Below are 13343 nucleotides of genomic sequence, written 5' to 3' on the forward strand. Positions count from 1 at the left end.
AGTGTACCCCTACCAAATGTTTAGTTTTATATCTTGCGTAGGATTTTCTTATTCTGGTAAAAAGTAGTATTTCATGAAGGTACAATGTCAAAGATTACGTGTATGCAAAAATAAGTGTAAAATTCGAATACTTTACAATATTTATTTTTTGTTATTCTACCGAGGGACCATACGACACAATATCTTTTGAACGCCCTTTGTTGCTCAGGTGAGCGATGTGGCCCCATGGGCCTCTTGTTTGTTAAATTGAATCGAAAATGGGTAGGGATTTGAAAACTGATAGAGGAAATTCGGACTGGGATATTTATAAAAATTGTGAATGAAAACTGGAAGCTTTGTATCTATTTAGTGTCACTGCCATTCATAAACTGTATTTCATTTTCAAAAGAGTTAAGTTATATTTTTTAAAGGATTTTTCTTAAATTGTCCAAATATATTCAATGGCCATTTACTCAAAAAGAAGATCATTGACCCACCTTTTTGAAAGTGAAAAATAACATTACCATGAAAGGTCTATAACATACAATAGATGGTTTTTCAATATCATCAGTGGAATTTTTTTTATTGTGAGTAAACGTAATCCTTAAGATTACCATAAGATATGACAGTTTTATGAAACGGCTATGATGAAATCTCAGTCATTCCATTCGTTTACAAAATTTTAATGTAAGCAGTGGTAACAATAGCTTCGGCGGATTAGATGACACCAACTTTAGGCCTATTAAAAAAAATGTGTGTTTAGGGAAACACTGATGAAAAAATTAGGTTAGGTAGGTAGGGATTTTTTTAATTTTATCATATTTTTTTCTGCATAAATCCTAAGAATGTTTGTTTGTGTCATATTTGATAATGGGTTTTTAATAGAACTAATATAAAAATCACAATTGGATAAAAAAAGACATCTTAAAAGTGTAGGATCGGGGCATTTTTGTAGGTTAGGTCGGGTTACCCTAAACACACGACTTTTTTTTTAGGCCTCAGATTGTTTCTTAAGTAAGAAAGCAATAGAATTGTATAATCAGATAGAGAGAACACTGAATACTTGAAATCCTTTATTTTATACTACACTGATACAGACATTAGTAGCCAAAATACCACAGGCGGTTTGACCATCGCATTCGTCCGGATCACTAATCGTAATGCAGTCTAAACATTCCTCAAATTCACCTCCATTAAATGTCAATTCGCCAAGGATTCTACAAACCAGACTCCTTACATCTAAAAGAAAAATTTATGTACAATTACCAATAATATATATCTTATGTAACTCAACTCATTATTCTCAACATGTACAATTTATGATTTTATAAATTTCATTGAAAAATAAAGAAATAAATAAAGCAGAAGCCTACAGGCAACGACTTGACGCTGTTCTTCTAACTCCCTCCGCAAGTTTTCCAGCTCCTCATTTAAAGCCACATTCTGCTCAGTGCAGGTGGTGAAAGCTTCAAAAAGGTCTCGATTATTTCCCTTACAATCCGAATCCAATCGCCGAATCTGCTTTGCACAGGCCTCATTGCGAAGATGTAAGGAAGATGCAAGGACGGAGGAACATGTCGCTAAACAAAACTACAGTGTTATTATCAAGTTCAAAAATTACAAAGTGATGTCAAAAGGTCTTTGCAAATCGGACTTTATATTCTTTATCTGGCTAAAGCATATTTTCTCAATGTAACGTATTTACATACACACAGTATTTTATAATTTTATATTTGTAAACCTTTTTAAAAATTAAAATAAATTCATGGTCAATTATTGTACATTTGAATGAATGATTAATTTTTGGATTTGACGTTCTTCATTTGTATTTTAAAATGTCTTATACGACCTACTGTATTTTTATGTAATATATAATAATTCTGTCGGTATTATTCATTTTTTTAAATAAAAAAAAAATGTTCGATTTTAAAAATATGCGTTTTCTCTCAAATTTCGCAAACTCTTTTATTTATTTTTTTTTGAAATATTATAATTACTACTTTCAAGTATCATGAACTTAACAATTTTACTTTTCATCAATAATTTTTTATTTAAAACATGAATAAATTTTTCTGACCCCTCTTGACTTATGCATGTACATGTATTATTACGATATATCATGCATAAATTGATACTAAATTTTAACCTTTAAAATATCTTGTTTGCAGTCAAAACAATTTTTTTCAGATTCTCAGAAAAACCTAAAACTATTTACTTTAAATAATTGAAACACAATAAAGATCTCTTATTTGTGAAATCATATTTAATTAAAATTAAAATACTAGTCAATACTTCATGCAGTAGATCCAATCTAATAATAATATTTATGAAAGAACTTTATCTTATATTTCAATATATTTTTTTTCAGATAAAATGTTTTTTTAAATACTAGTATAATGTATTTAAGACTAAAACAGAAATCTTACCAGCTATAGCCAGGCCTCCCACAGTGAGAGCATCGGGACAATTTGGACATTTCTGTGACGTCACCAATCCAGCGGCGATAAATAAGGCGTACACGGGTGCTTTTAGAGATTTCATTTGACTAAAACAGTAATAAAATCTAACAGGTAGTCAATTAAATTAATATTACAAAGTAAGCCGAAAAGATCAAATACAATGTACTTACACTGCCGTTCTTGTCGTCGAATACGTACATGTATTTAACAAGTCACCTGTTTTATAGTGCGTCAAGGTAGCGGCAGGTGTATACTAGTCAAAAAAGGGACTAGTATATAGTTGGTCCCTGATCTCGTCAAATGAAAAAAAAAACCAAGTTGTCGATACTTGCCAACGCCAATAATCACACGAGACTATATACGGAATTGAACTGAGCAATGACCCGTACCTAACAAATTAGAACTTTTTGTTGTAACATATTTCCAGCACTTTACCTGGGATGTTGCTAAAACGCGGAACGGAAAACGGAACGGAATGGAAAACGGAAAATCTTATCTAATGTTTCTAGTATTTACTTGATGGATTTGTTAATCATGCTGAAAACGTATTTACTTTATATAATTTTTTTTTTTTTGAAAGATTAGCAACATTAGATTATTTATTCAAGAATGGATATTTTTCTCAAAATTAACAGTACAATACATGCATTGACCACTATATTCTCTCCCAAAATATCATCGATTCACATTTTGCTGAATAACTCGATATTTATATATATCCCAGGGTTCAAGCGATTTTCTTTGAGGAGCATGAACAATTCTCAGTAATTATTCTTTAAAACGTCCTTTTTAGCTCATCAGCTGGTTTCAATACACGGCTAAACATAAGAAGTCTACGGGGTTTTGCATTTCAACAGACCTTGATGATAATGTTGAAAAATTGTGCAAGGTCTTCTGAGTGACTTCCAAATGGAGAAAAGATGTCAGCATTTCCCATTATGAATCTCCATAAGAAATCTGTTTTCGATCCTGTGAGTTTTTCCGATTAACAAATGATGATATGTCAATGAAGTTTTCTTGGATATTTCCCGTTTCATCTATTTCAATTGCATCTTTTACAGGTATATGTGGTTTTTTTAAATGGTCCAAATGTGCATGAATATTTTGGGTTCGACAGACTATAGTCCCAATGTATACTAGAATTGGAAAATCAAAATAGGCAACCTGAAGAGCTCTCTATTCGGAACATATGTATATAGCTGCAGGAATGAACAACTGACAAGTTATGCAAACGTACGTAAACAAAATTAATTGCATTGTTAAAAATACTAGTTTCACCAAGAACCAGGTAAAGTATTTTAATTTTGAATGTCGTCAGTCGTACGTTTTTTTTTTCATCTTCACGATACTGTATCGTCTGTATGATTTAAGATCGTATAGAACACTGAAAATTTAATGTTGGTGTAAGATATACAGCATATTTGGAATATAAATATACTCATAAAACACATGCAACGCTTTCACTAACTGTGCACGTTACGCTGATATGCCAGCAATACCAAATAAGAAAAATAAGTAAAAAGTACTAGCTAATTTACTTATTTAATCATGTTAATATTTCACTTTTCGTATACATTTGATTTTTTTTCCATTTCGTACTCAACTAAAGCCAATTTAATACAATGCTATATTTGGTAGACATTCATAAGAATATCAATAAGACAGCCACATGTTGATAATCATTGAATAGATATGAATAAATGATTCAAAGTAAATCGTTTCTGGCCAGTCTATACCCTTTTAGAGCTTTCCGTTCCGTTCCGTTTTCCGTTCCGCGTTTTAGCAACACCCCTTTACATGATATTCCTGCACCAATAAAATTATTATATTTGATTTAATTGTTTCTGGTTGACTAAAACCATAGGAGGAATATATTAAGGGAAGATATATATATTGCATAATCATGTGTGTTAAAGATATAAAATTAGCTATAAACTAAAGAGATATCGACACGATTCTCTATCAGAATTTTATTTTCAATTCTTTTAATGAATAAAATGGTTTACTTGTGCATTTTGAATAATTTACTAAATTTTGACAATTTACCATTCAATACATCAAAAATGAAATTATTGCGTGGACCCCGAGGTCCACGCAGAAAATATATAAGCGAGGTTAAACCGGATGCTACGGTGAAAATTCAGCCTGCGCGTGAGCTAGCCTGGTTCCTGTGCGTAATGTTCTGCTTTGCTGACTAGCAGGCATGTTCACGAAGCTATCTTAGGACTATGGTATGTCCTAAGTACATCTTAGGATACGTCTTAGTCTTAAGTCTGTTTCTCCAAGCTCTCCTAAATTTAGGAACCGCCATAACTTTGTCCTAACTTTAAGACATCACCTACCTTGTCCTAAGACCATCCTAAAGCTATAAAATCACGTTTTTAGGGATATGGATGTTGTGAAGCCTTTTCTTAAGACCGGTAGAACAAGACAATATTTTCCACAGTTCCAGCATTTTCGACAAACACCAAATTCCTAATCCGGGAGGGGGGGGGGGGGGCAAAGTCAATTATTCTATCATGTATGTTCATTTTAACAAAATGATGTGGAGGGGGCCCCGATCTCTCACCACTTCCCCGTTGCTACACGCCTGCCTTGGAGCTGACAAATTAAGATTTTTTTTTTTGCTGCAAATACTATCTCTGTTTGACGAATGAAAGTTATTCACTTATTTTTTTAATCTACATTGTACACTAAATGAGTTACATTCATTGTTTTGATTATAATAATTTTTGATAACAATTATTTAAATGTCCTTTGCTATAAAAAAGTAAATTTACATCGAGTTACATATACCATGCATGATCATTCCTAATTTTTATCACTTTAGTCTGAAAAAAATAATCTTTAAAACATTTGTAATGTCGAATGAACTGTATTTATATATTTTCGAAATATATTACAACTTATTTCTTATTTAACATGTTCGGGTATTCTATATATTGCAGATTAAAGGGAAATTGGTTGTGTTTGTACGAGTACATGTGTTTCCTCATGTAACGTTTCAAATTCTATGAAAATCGCGTGTTTATGTATTACAAGATTCTCAAATGTTAATTATGAAATTACAATACACACGTCTTGTTTACATAATTATCTACTTGTAAGCCAATTATATCCTGATAAATATTTTCTTTTTTTAAAAAAAAGAACAGTTATTTGAATTGTTTGGGGCTTGTAATATTTTTTATTTGGGGGGGGGAGGGGTCATTTAAAGAAAAACAAACTAAATTGTTATTGGTAACTGATATATATTTAGGTAAATGTAAAATTATTAAAATGCATACATTAATATTACTGGTTTTAGGCCTTTTGTGTTAACTACCAAGACGTACAATTTTCTCTGGCAAAATGTTTCATGATTCATCCCTACACAAGTCTATCAAATTCGATCTGAATGAATAATTGTGAAAAAATAAGAATGGTTGTAGAAGGTTAGGATATCCTAACTTAAGATGTTCCTAAGTAACTGTTGAGCTACATCTTAAGACGTGTCCTAAGTTGATCGTAGGATGTTCCTAACTTTTTTCCTAAGTCATATCTTAGGAACACACTTAGGTCATATCTTAGGAAAGTTTCGTGAACATGCCTGCAGGCTAGCACACGTTTATCTGAATCGGGATCGGGATTCCGTGCCATATGCACACTTAAGTTCAAAGGCGCTGTAATTGTAAAGTTGTCGGTAAACAGTACAGAAACAAAGTATTCCTTTTAAAAAATGATTGGCATGTGATATTAACTATCAGTATCATGAAATAAGTTTATGTTATGCCGAAACTACAACATGCATCAAATAGCATAATATGCAATGTTTTGTTACTTCCCGATTAAATTTTTTTTAAGTATTTAAGTGTGATTGAATAATTATGTCACTGTATAAAAGTTTAAATCTCAAGAAAAATGCATCATATGAAATTTTTAATTTACACAGAGCTGTCACTTCATAGTTAACAAAGTAGTGCGAATCGTAATGTGTGCGCAAATAGTAGAATTCACCGAATGCCTGATACTGTACATGCAAACTTCATTCATAGATAGATCATAGTTATTTTAGAAGTACATGTATGAATCCTTTAAATTCTGAGATAAAAAGTCAGGGCTATACATACATGTATACGTAATACAACGTACTTTAGTGGTTAAAAGCAGAGGGCTAGAGTCGGTGGAATCTCTGATAATCTTAAGGCTTTCACTTTTTCGTTGGAAACACATACAAATGGTCCACGTATTGTAGTCTTTTTTTAAAGGACATGTACAGCAACTTGTTTACCCTTTAAAGGGACTTGGACACGATTTGACTTAAAATTTTCAAATTTTATTTTTTCATTTTCAATGTTTATACTGATAAATATAGAAGTTTATAATGCTATGTAAAAATTTGAAAGTTAAAAGAACATACGAAATAAAATCAACAGTAAAACTTTAAATGATGTTAACTTTTTAAATCGCTTTTCAAGTTTTATCTTTATAAAGAATGTTTGTGGAATACTTTGTGACAGTACAATAGGGTCAGTGCAATTTGCATATTTACCTCGTGGTGTATGCCAGGATGAACTCTGTTTCCTTCATCAAAGATGAATCATTTTTCCTATTTGATATTACGTGAAGCCAATCTTGAGGCAATGTCTACAAAAATAGAACAATATTCCAATGACCGAACAGTAAACAGTGCAATCCATCACCTCCCAGGTAAATGTTAGCGCCAGACGTGATGTCGGGGGTTTATATCTATTTTTTTATTTGTCATAAACTACACGAATATGATGATTGCAAAGGGTAGGTATACCTACATATATGTATGTATCTATGTGATTTGGGTTATGTAATGTTCTGACATTATATCTGAATGAACCATGTGTTTCCTTCAATCAGAAAATGCACCATATTTCCGGTCTGGGGTACATTTACATCAATATTGAAGTCAGGTGATCACAGCTGAAAACACTGACTCACTAACTTGTAAGACTATGTAATTGCAGTCATTTAGCTGGTGGTTTAACGGGAAAAGTCGGATTGACCTGTCGTTAAGCTATATAGTTTCAATTAACTTGCAATTAACTTGCAATTAATGTGCATGAAACCCACTTTTTGTAAGTTAATGATTATACAATTAAAAAGTAAAATCGTTAAAAAATTGAAAACTGTCTGCGATTCAGTAAAACATTGAAAACACGAAGTGTTCTCTATCTTTCGTGAAAATGTTTTATTTTCAGTTTCATTGGTTTTTATTTTAAGTATTTACTGGACCCAAGACAGCAAAGATTAACTTGCTTTTTGACTATAGGGACCATCTCCTGTTAATTTAAACCACCTATTTCAACCATTTAAATTTTACGCATGCATCATTAATATGATTGTTATTTTTAAGTGAAGAATACGGAGGATGTAGTTTCTTAAATTGACAAAGAAGCATCCTGCTATGAATTTTTACAAAAACAAAAAACAATTCAAAAGTCAGATAGAATTCAAGAAAATGCAAACATTTTGATAAACATTTAGTTTAAACATGCGCGTACAGGGTAGGTCGATAGCTGCGAGTAGTCGCATTCAATTTTATTGATGCAGGTATCAAAGAAATTTTTCGACCAATCAGAAGCGCCGATATCTCATCAAACGAATAAATATTAAATGATATGTCTGTTTATGAAGAAAGGTGAGTTTTTCAATGTAACTTATTACTTACGACCACATTTATCAACAGATACGAAATAATTCACTAGCTACTGGCTTAACTTATATTTTGAATTGATATAAGTTATGTAAGAATTTATCTTTCTAAATATGAAAATTTTATGAACATTTGCACATTTGGTTGTTATATGACCAGTTTAGTTTCATCTTGGCGCGATGTTCTTCACATTCATCAATGAGCATATCAGAGGCGCTCCCAAGCTAATTACGGTCGGAGAAAATAGGCCTAGTTAAAATATGAATTGAGACAATTAATCCATATAATCATATTATTGCTAAATGTAGTAAAAATACTTACAATAATTACTATAGGCAGAAATAATTAAAAGAGACAGATTGAATATCAGAAATGATTATTTTGTGGTTTTTTAAATAATTTTCTTATCATGTCCTTAATTTCTTGCATTGTAGTATGTTTACTACATTTTTTTTACAATTAAAAAGCAACTTTTTCACTTGCTACTGAAATTATTGATACTGTGTGAACTATAATATTGCTTGTAGTTGTATATTCAATTAACTCATTTTGCAATTTTGTCTAATTTAATTCATTAAAATCCTTTAAAGAACAAAAACGATTATTATATTCTTAGCTACATCCATCTTTTTATTCATTATGAATTTTAAACATAGGCACAACGAATAACAAAAACAGTAATAGCAATTTTGATTAAAAAAACTCAATAAAACAAAACAAGATATTTTAAATGCAGTGACAATAACAAAGATACTTTATAAGTTAAAGACATTTTTACATTACAAGATGCACATTTCACGAAGGGGGCACAGCTGTCGATATCACGATATCTGAACGAATCACATGTTCAAAGCTGGTGGTCCATAAATAGAAGCACAGCCCTTTAACAGTTCACTCGCAGTGATCGATCTTTCACAGTAGTTGTTCCACAGCTTGAAGACACGACCTTCCACCTGTAATGTCCTCTTCCTTTGGAACCTCTTCATCTTCCCTTCATATACCATCTTCATCTGCACTGTGATGTTGGTCGCTTCCCGATGCAGAACAAGAAGAAGATGGTAAAAGGGAACCGATCCCCTGGTGACAACACTGGTGTTTAGGCGGTTGTGCCATCCCCCCCCCCCCCCCCCACATCATTGTTCGCCTGGATGGACGTCATGAACACACTCCAGTGATGGATCTTGAAGATTGAAGAACGGATCCACGTCCTGTAGACATAGTCCATCACTGGAGCAAGAAACTCTGGTGCACGCCCATCTAGACGTAGGACGGTCTCCTCAAACTACAATTGCATGAAAATAAATACTTTTTTTTCTAATTTATATTCAAGATACTTGCAGATTTGAATAGTCACAAATCTAATTATTTTTGTTGATAACATTTTGCTTATTTTTATTTATTTTATATATCTAGTTCACCCTTGCATACATGTAATACTACATGTAATATTAGATAACATTAACTTTCTTAAAATTACTACATTTATCAAATATCTACATACTGGTGTAATTTTAGCCTGAATGTCACTACACTTGCTAAAATTCTATACATACAACTATATATATATATATAAGACAAAGGTTAACTTCCTAGATAGAAGATTGAGAATCAGTTGTTTTCAACATATTTTCATTGATTATTGAATAGTTTTGAAATTTCATGTATTTTTCCAAAAGTGTAATTGATTATAGAAAGTTAATACAATGTATTACAAGACGTGTAAACTAAGTAGCATTGAAAGTTGGGTTATACAGTGTAAATATATATATTTTCCTATTTTTAGTGATCTTAAACTAGTTATATTGCATAGCGCCTTGATCATATAATTAAAATATTTAAATATTTCATAAATACTCAATAAATAGTAAGAATCTATTGGTGATGTCTTAATAAGTTTCATATTAATCATACATGTAGATATGGGAATCAAGTATAAACTTTATATGTAAAATTGTATATCATGTATATATTTAAAGTATATAAACTCTTTTTTATTTATTAATATACTCTATTTTAATAAATGTCAGCTATTTAAAAATAATCAATTGATGTGGTGCCTTGATCATAAAATTAAAATATTTCAATTCAATTCAATTCAGTTTATTTCGCTCACACCATGGAATGGTACATGAGGTCAATCATTATATACAGTTCAAAAGTCAGAGGTACATTGTATAAATGAATAAATAAGTAGTAAATAAATAGTAAATAAGCATAAATATACAATATATACAATGAAGATAGGAACAAGTATAATAATGGAGGACAGACTATTATATCAAACTGTATATTTTGATAATAAAATAACATAATTTTTTCAGGTTTGTAGCATTTGAACAAGACATAAGTTCACAAACTTAATAGTATTTGGCGCTGACCAGTATTTTTCATCAAGATATTTACGTCTAAATGTCAATAGTTCTTTACATTCCAGAATATAATGAAATTCGTCAGCAATTTGACCAGAATTACACAGTTTACACACTCTTTGGTTTAAAGGTGTATTGTACCATCTCCCAGTCTCCACTGGGAGATGGTGATTTGAGGTTCTAAATTTCATAAAAACCTTTCTGAGCCTAAGTGGCAATATATTAATGTAATTTTCATAATTAAAATTTTTCTTAAAAATCTTGTAAATTTGCCCTTTTGACGAGTCATTAATGTCACTAGACCATTTTTGGATATATTGGTCTTGTAACCTTTGTTTTACAATTGTAGAAATCCACTTTACATTTACAATATTTTGTTCATACCAAATATTTGAAAAACCACACATATCTAAAATATTTTTAACACCTACAATCCAAGAGTTTGACATATTTCCCCTTTGATATTGCAAGACCAAAAACTTATATAAAACAGATACAATTTTGCTTTCGGAGTTTGTAAATAACTTTGACCAGTAGGAAATCATTCTGGTATATACATTGATACATAAAGGGAAACGACCTGTTTCCCCGTAAACCATATAGGATGGTGTACTACTTTTTAAGTTAAAAACATATTTTAAAAATTTTAAATGTACACGTTTCCCGCCATTTTTGCATTTTTAGCAAGTTATTGACGACGTCTTTTGTTGCAAAATAGATGCATGAGGATTGTTTTTGGTATCAAATATTTGCGCCTAATGGTAGGAAATTATATCAACCAGTTAAAAACTATTGCAAGTTTTTTGTGCGACGTAAATTGCAAAGTTTTGAGTATGTGAAGAGAGGTATTATATCTCTACGACATTTTAACCCGAATTTAAAAAAAAGTTTACAAATAATGTATAACATACTGTATGTCCGAATCCAGTATATACATTAATATTTTAGGTCATGTTTGGTAGTTGATAATAGTTTGCTGGTTCCAGAGAAATATATTTAATGGTAAAGCGTTAACGCTGCAAACAAAAATTATCATTGCATACGTCGGGCAGATCAGAAACCCTTGACCTGGGACGAATGTGGTCACACAATCAAGCTAAACAGTTTAAAAATAAGAATTCTACTACTTTCCATCAAAATTTATTGCAAGTAAAGTGACAGAATATTTTTTTTGATATGCATCTTTTATTAAGTCTCAAAGACACATGCACCAATATCCTCAAAAAACAAACATCCAGGTTGGGTAATGCATTCGAGAGCAGTAGTAATTACAACGCATCTCTTACATAACTCAAACTCGGGAATACCGTCACAAACCGCGTCCGATAAATCTGAAATACAAAAAGAAAAGGATATTACATGTAGTAGGGTAGGGCCTATATGTTTTTCTTTTTCAATTAAACGAGACCATGTTCAATTTTTTTTTCTAGATATTTTGACCAGATTTATTGCTTCAACATCAATTATCATTTTGAATTATTTTTTTATTTGATTGATTAAAAACAATTAACCGGACATCTACCATCCCGTTTTCTGAGGATTGTATAAATCTTTTTATTGCAAAAACAAAAATCACAATTCATTTTAATAGTGGACCATCTTACTTGTTTTTTCAAGAGCCCATAAGTCAAACAATTGCATCTTGAAGTAAATACAGTTTATCTTTTAAGAAATGAAAAAAAAATTTGTTGCCAATATTTTTCTTTTGATGCTCATTCGAAAATGAAAAAAAGTTTGATGGGTTTTTTTCCAAGACCGGGAAATGATGACGTTGTAAGATCCATTATAACATTTAACTTAAATGATATCTAGGAAGCACAATAATCAAATCATGACTATTGCTTATTTTATATTAAACCATGGTCGACTACATTTCTGCATTTTAATTGCTAATTAAAGATGATTATACCCACTTGACAAAAGCTCACGCTGTTCTTCTAACTCGTCCATCACTGTTTCCCTCTCCTGATTCAAAACCACATTTCTGTCATTGCAGGTAACGAGAGATTCATCAATTATTCGTCTTTTTTCCGTGCAGTGTTTATCTTTACTTTTAACCTGATCAGAACAAGCTTCATTGCGTAGGTAAAGTGTAGAGGCAAGGACTGATGTGCACGTTGCTGAAAACGTTAGAAATATATTAAGATTAAATAGTGTGAAAAAGGCGTGGAATCAATTTAGATACTTTCGCAACGTTAAGTGAACAATGTAAATGACGCTTACTCTTGCGGGGTATGATTAACAAATAGCCAATATTATAGCATCTTTTTGCTGAATGCCTCCCAAAAATGTAAAAAAAAAAAAAAGGAAAAAAAGGGGGGGTTATCAAGAATTTGTTTTAGTTAAATTGGTTCAGAATCTCTTTTTATCTCCCATTTCAACTCACTTTAGATGCATGGAGTTTTATTTTGAATAAATCATTCTATCTAAATATATTTAAGTACAAATATTTAAAAAATATTGGCTTCTGAATCTAAAATTACTAAACATATGAGCATGATTTAAAATTATTGATAAATGGTGTACTGTGGATCTATTATAATTTATCATTATAAATACTTTCGATGAAGAGAGAGAGTTCGAATTTCATATGAATGTTTATAAATAAAAACATACTATAGATTTGTCACAAAACGAGCCTACCAGCTATTACAGCAAGGCCTCCGCCAACAGCAAAAGCAGGACAAGGTGGACATTTCTGTGACGTCACCAGTCCAGCAGTGATAAATAAAATATACGCGGGTGCAATCAGAAATTTCATTTCGGTTGTAAAATAAAACGTTTTAACACTAAAATGCCGCGCAATAGATTATTAGAAAACCAGGAACACCAACAAACCACTATCGCTATCGTTAATATATTCTTACA

The 13343-nt window shown here is 31.3% G+C and overlaps 2 long non-coding RNA genes across 4 annotated transcripts; both read right to left on the reverse strand.

The window, feature by feature from the left end:
* Positions 1 to 1056: 1056 nt before the first annotated feature.
* Positions 1057 to 7082, reverse strand: LOC105335371 (uncharacterized). Of its 3 annotated transcripts, none has more exons than XR_010714147.1 (5): positions 6970 to 7082; positions 2609 to 2725; positions 2406 to 2524; positions 1353 to 1559; positions 1057 to 1218 (listed from the first exon to the last, which is right to left on the reverse strand). It is a non-coding gene; the product is annotated as an uncharacterized lncRNA (long non-coding RNA). The 3 variants fall into 3 exon arrangements; XR_010714148.1 differs by having other exon boundaries at positions 2609 to 2730; positions 6970 to 7080; XR_010714146.1 differs by lacking the exon at positions 6970 to 7082 and having other exon boundaries at positions 1058 to 1218; positions 2609 to 2989.
* A 1905-nt stretch (positions 7083 to 8987) lies between these two features.
* Positions 8988 to 13343, reverse strand: LOC105335370 (uncharacterized). Its single transcript, XR_010714149.1, has 3 exons — positions 13119 to 13343; positions 12389 to 12595; positions 8988 to 11806 (listed from the first exon to the last, which is right to left on the reverse strand). It is a non-coding gene; the product is annotated as an uncharacterized lncRNA (long non-coding RNA).

Source organism: Magallana gigas, chromosome 5, assembly GCF_963853765.1.
Source record: "Magallana gigas chromosome 5, xbMagGiga1.1, whole genome shotgun sequence".
Lineage (NCBI taxonomy): Eukaryota > Metazoa > Mollusca > Bivalvia > Ostreida > Ostreidae > Magallana > Magallana gigas.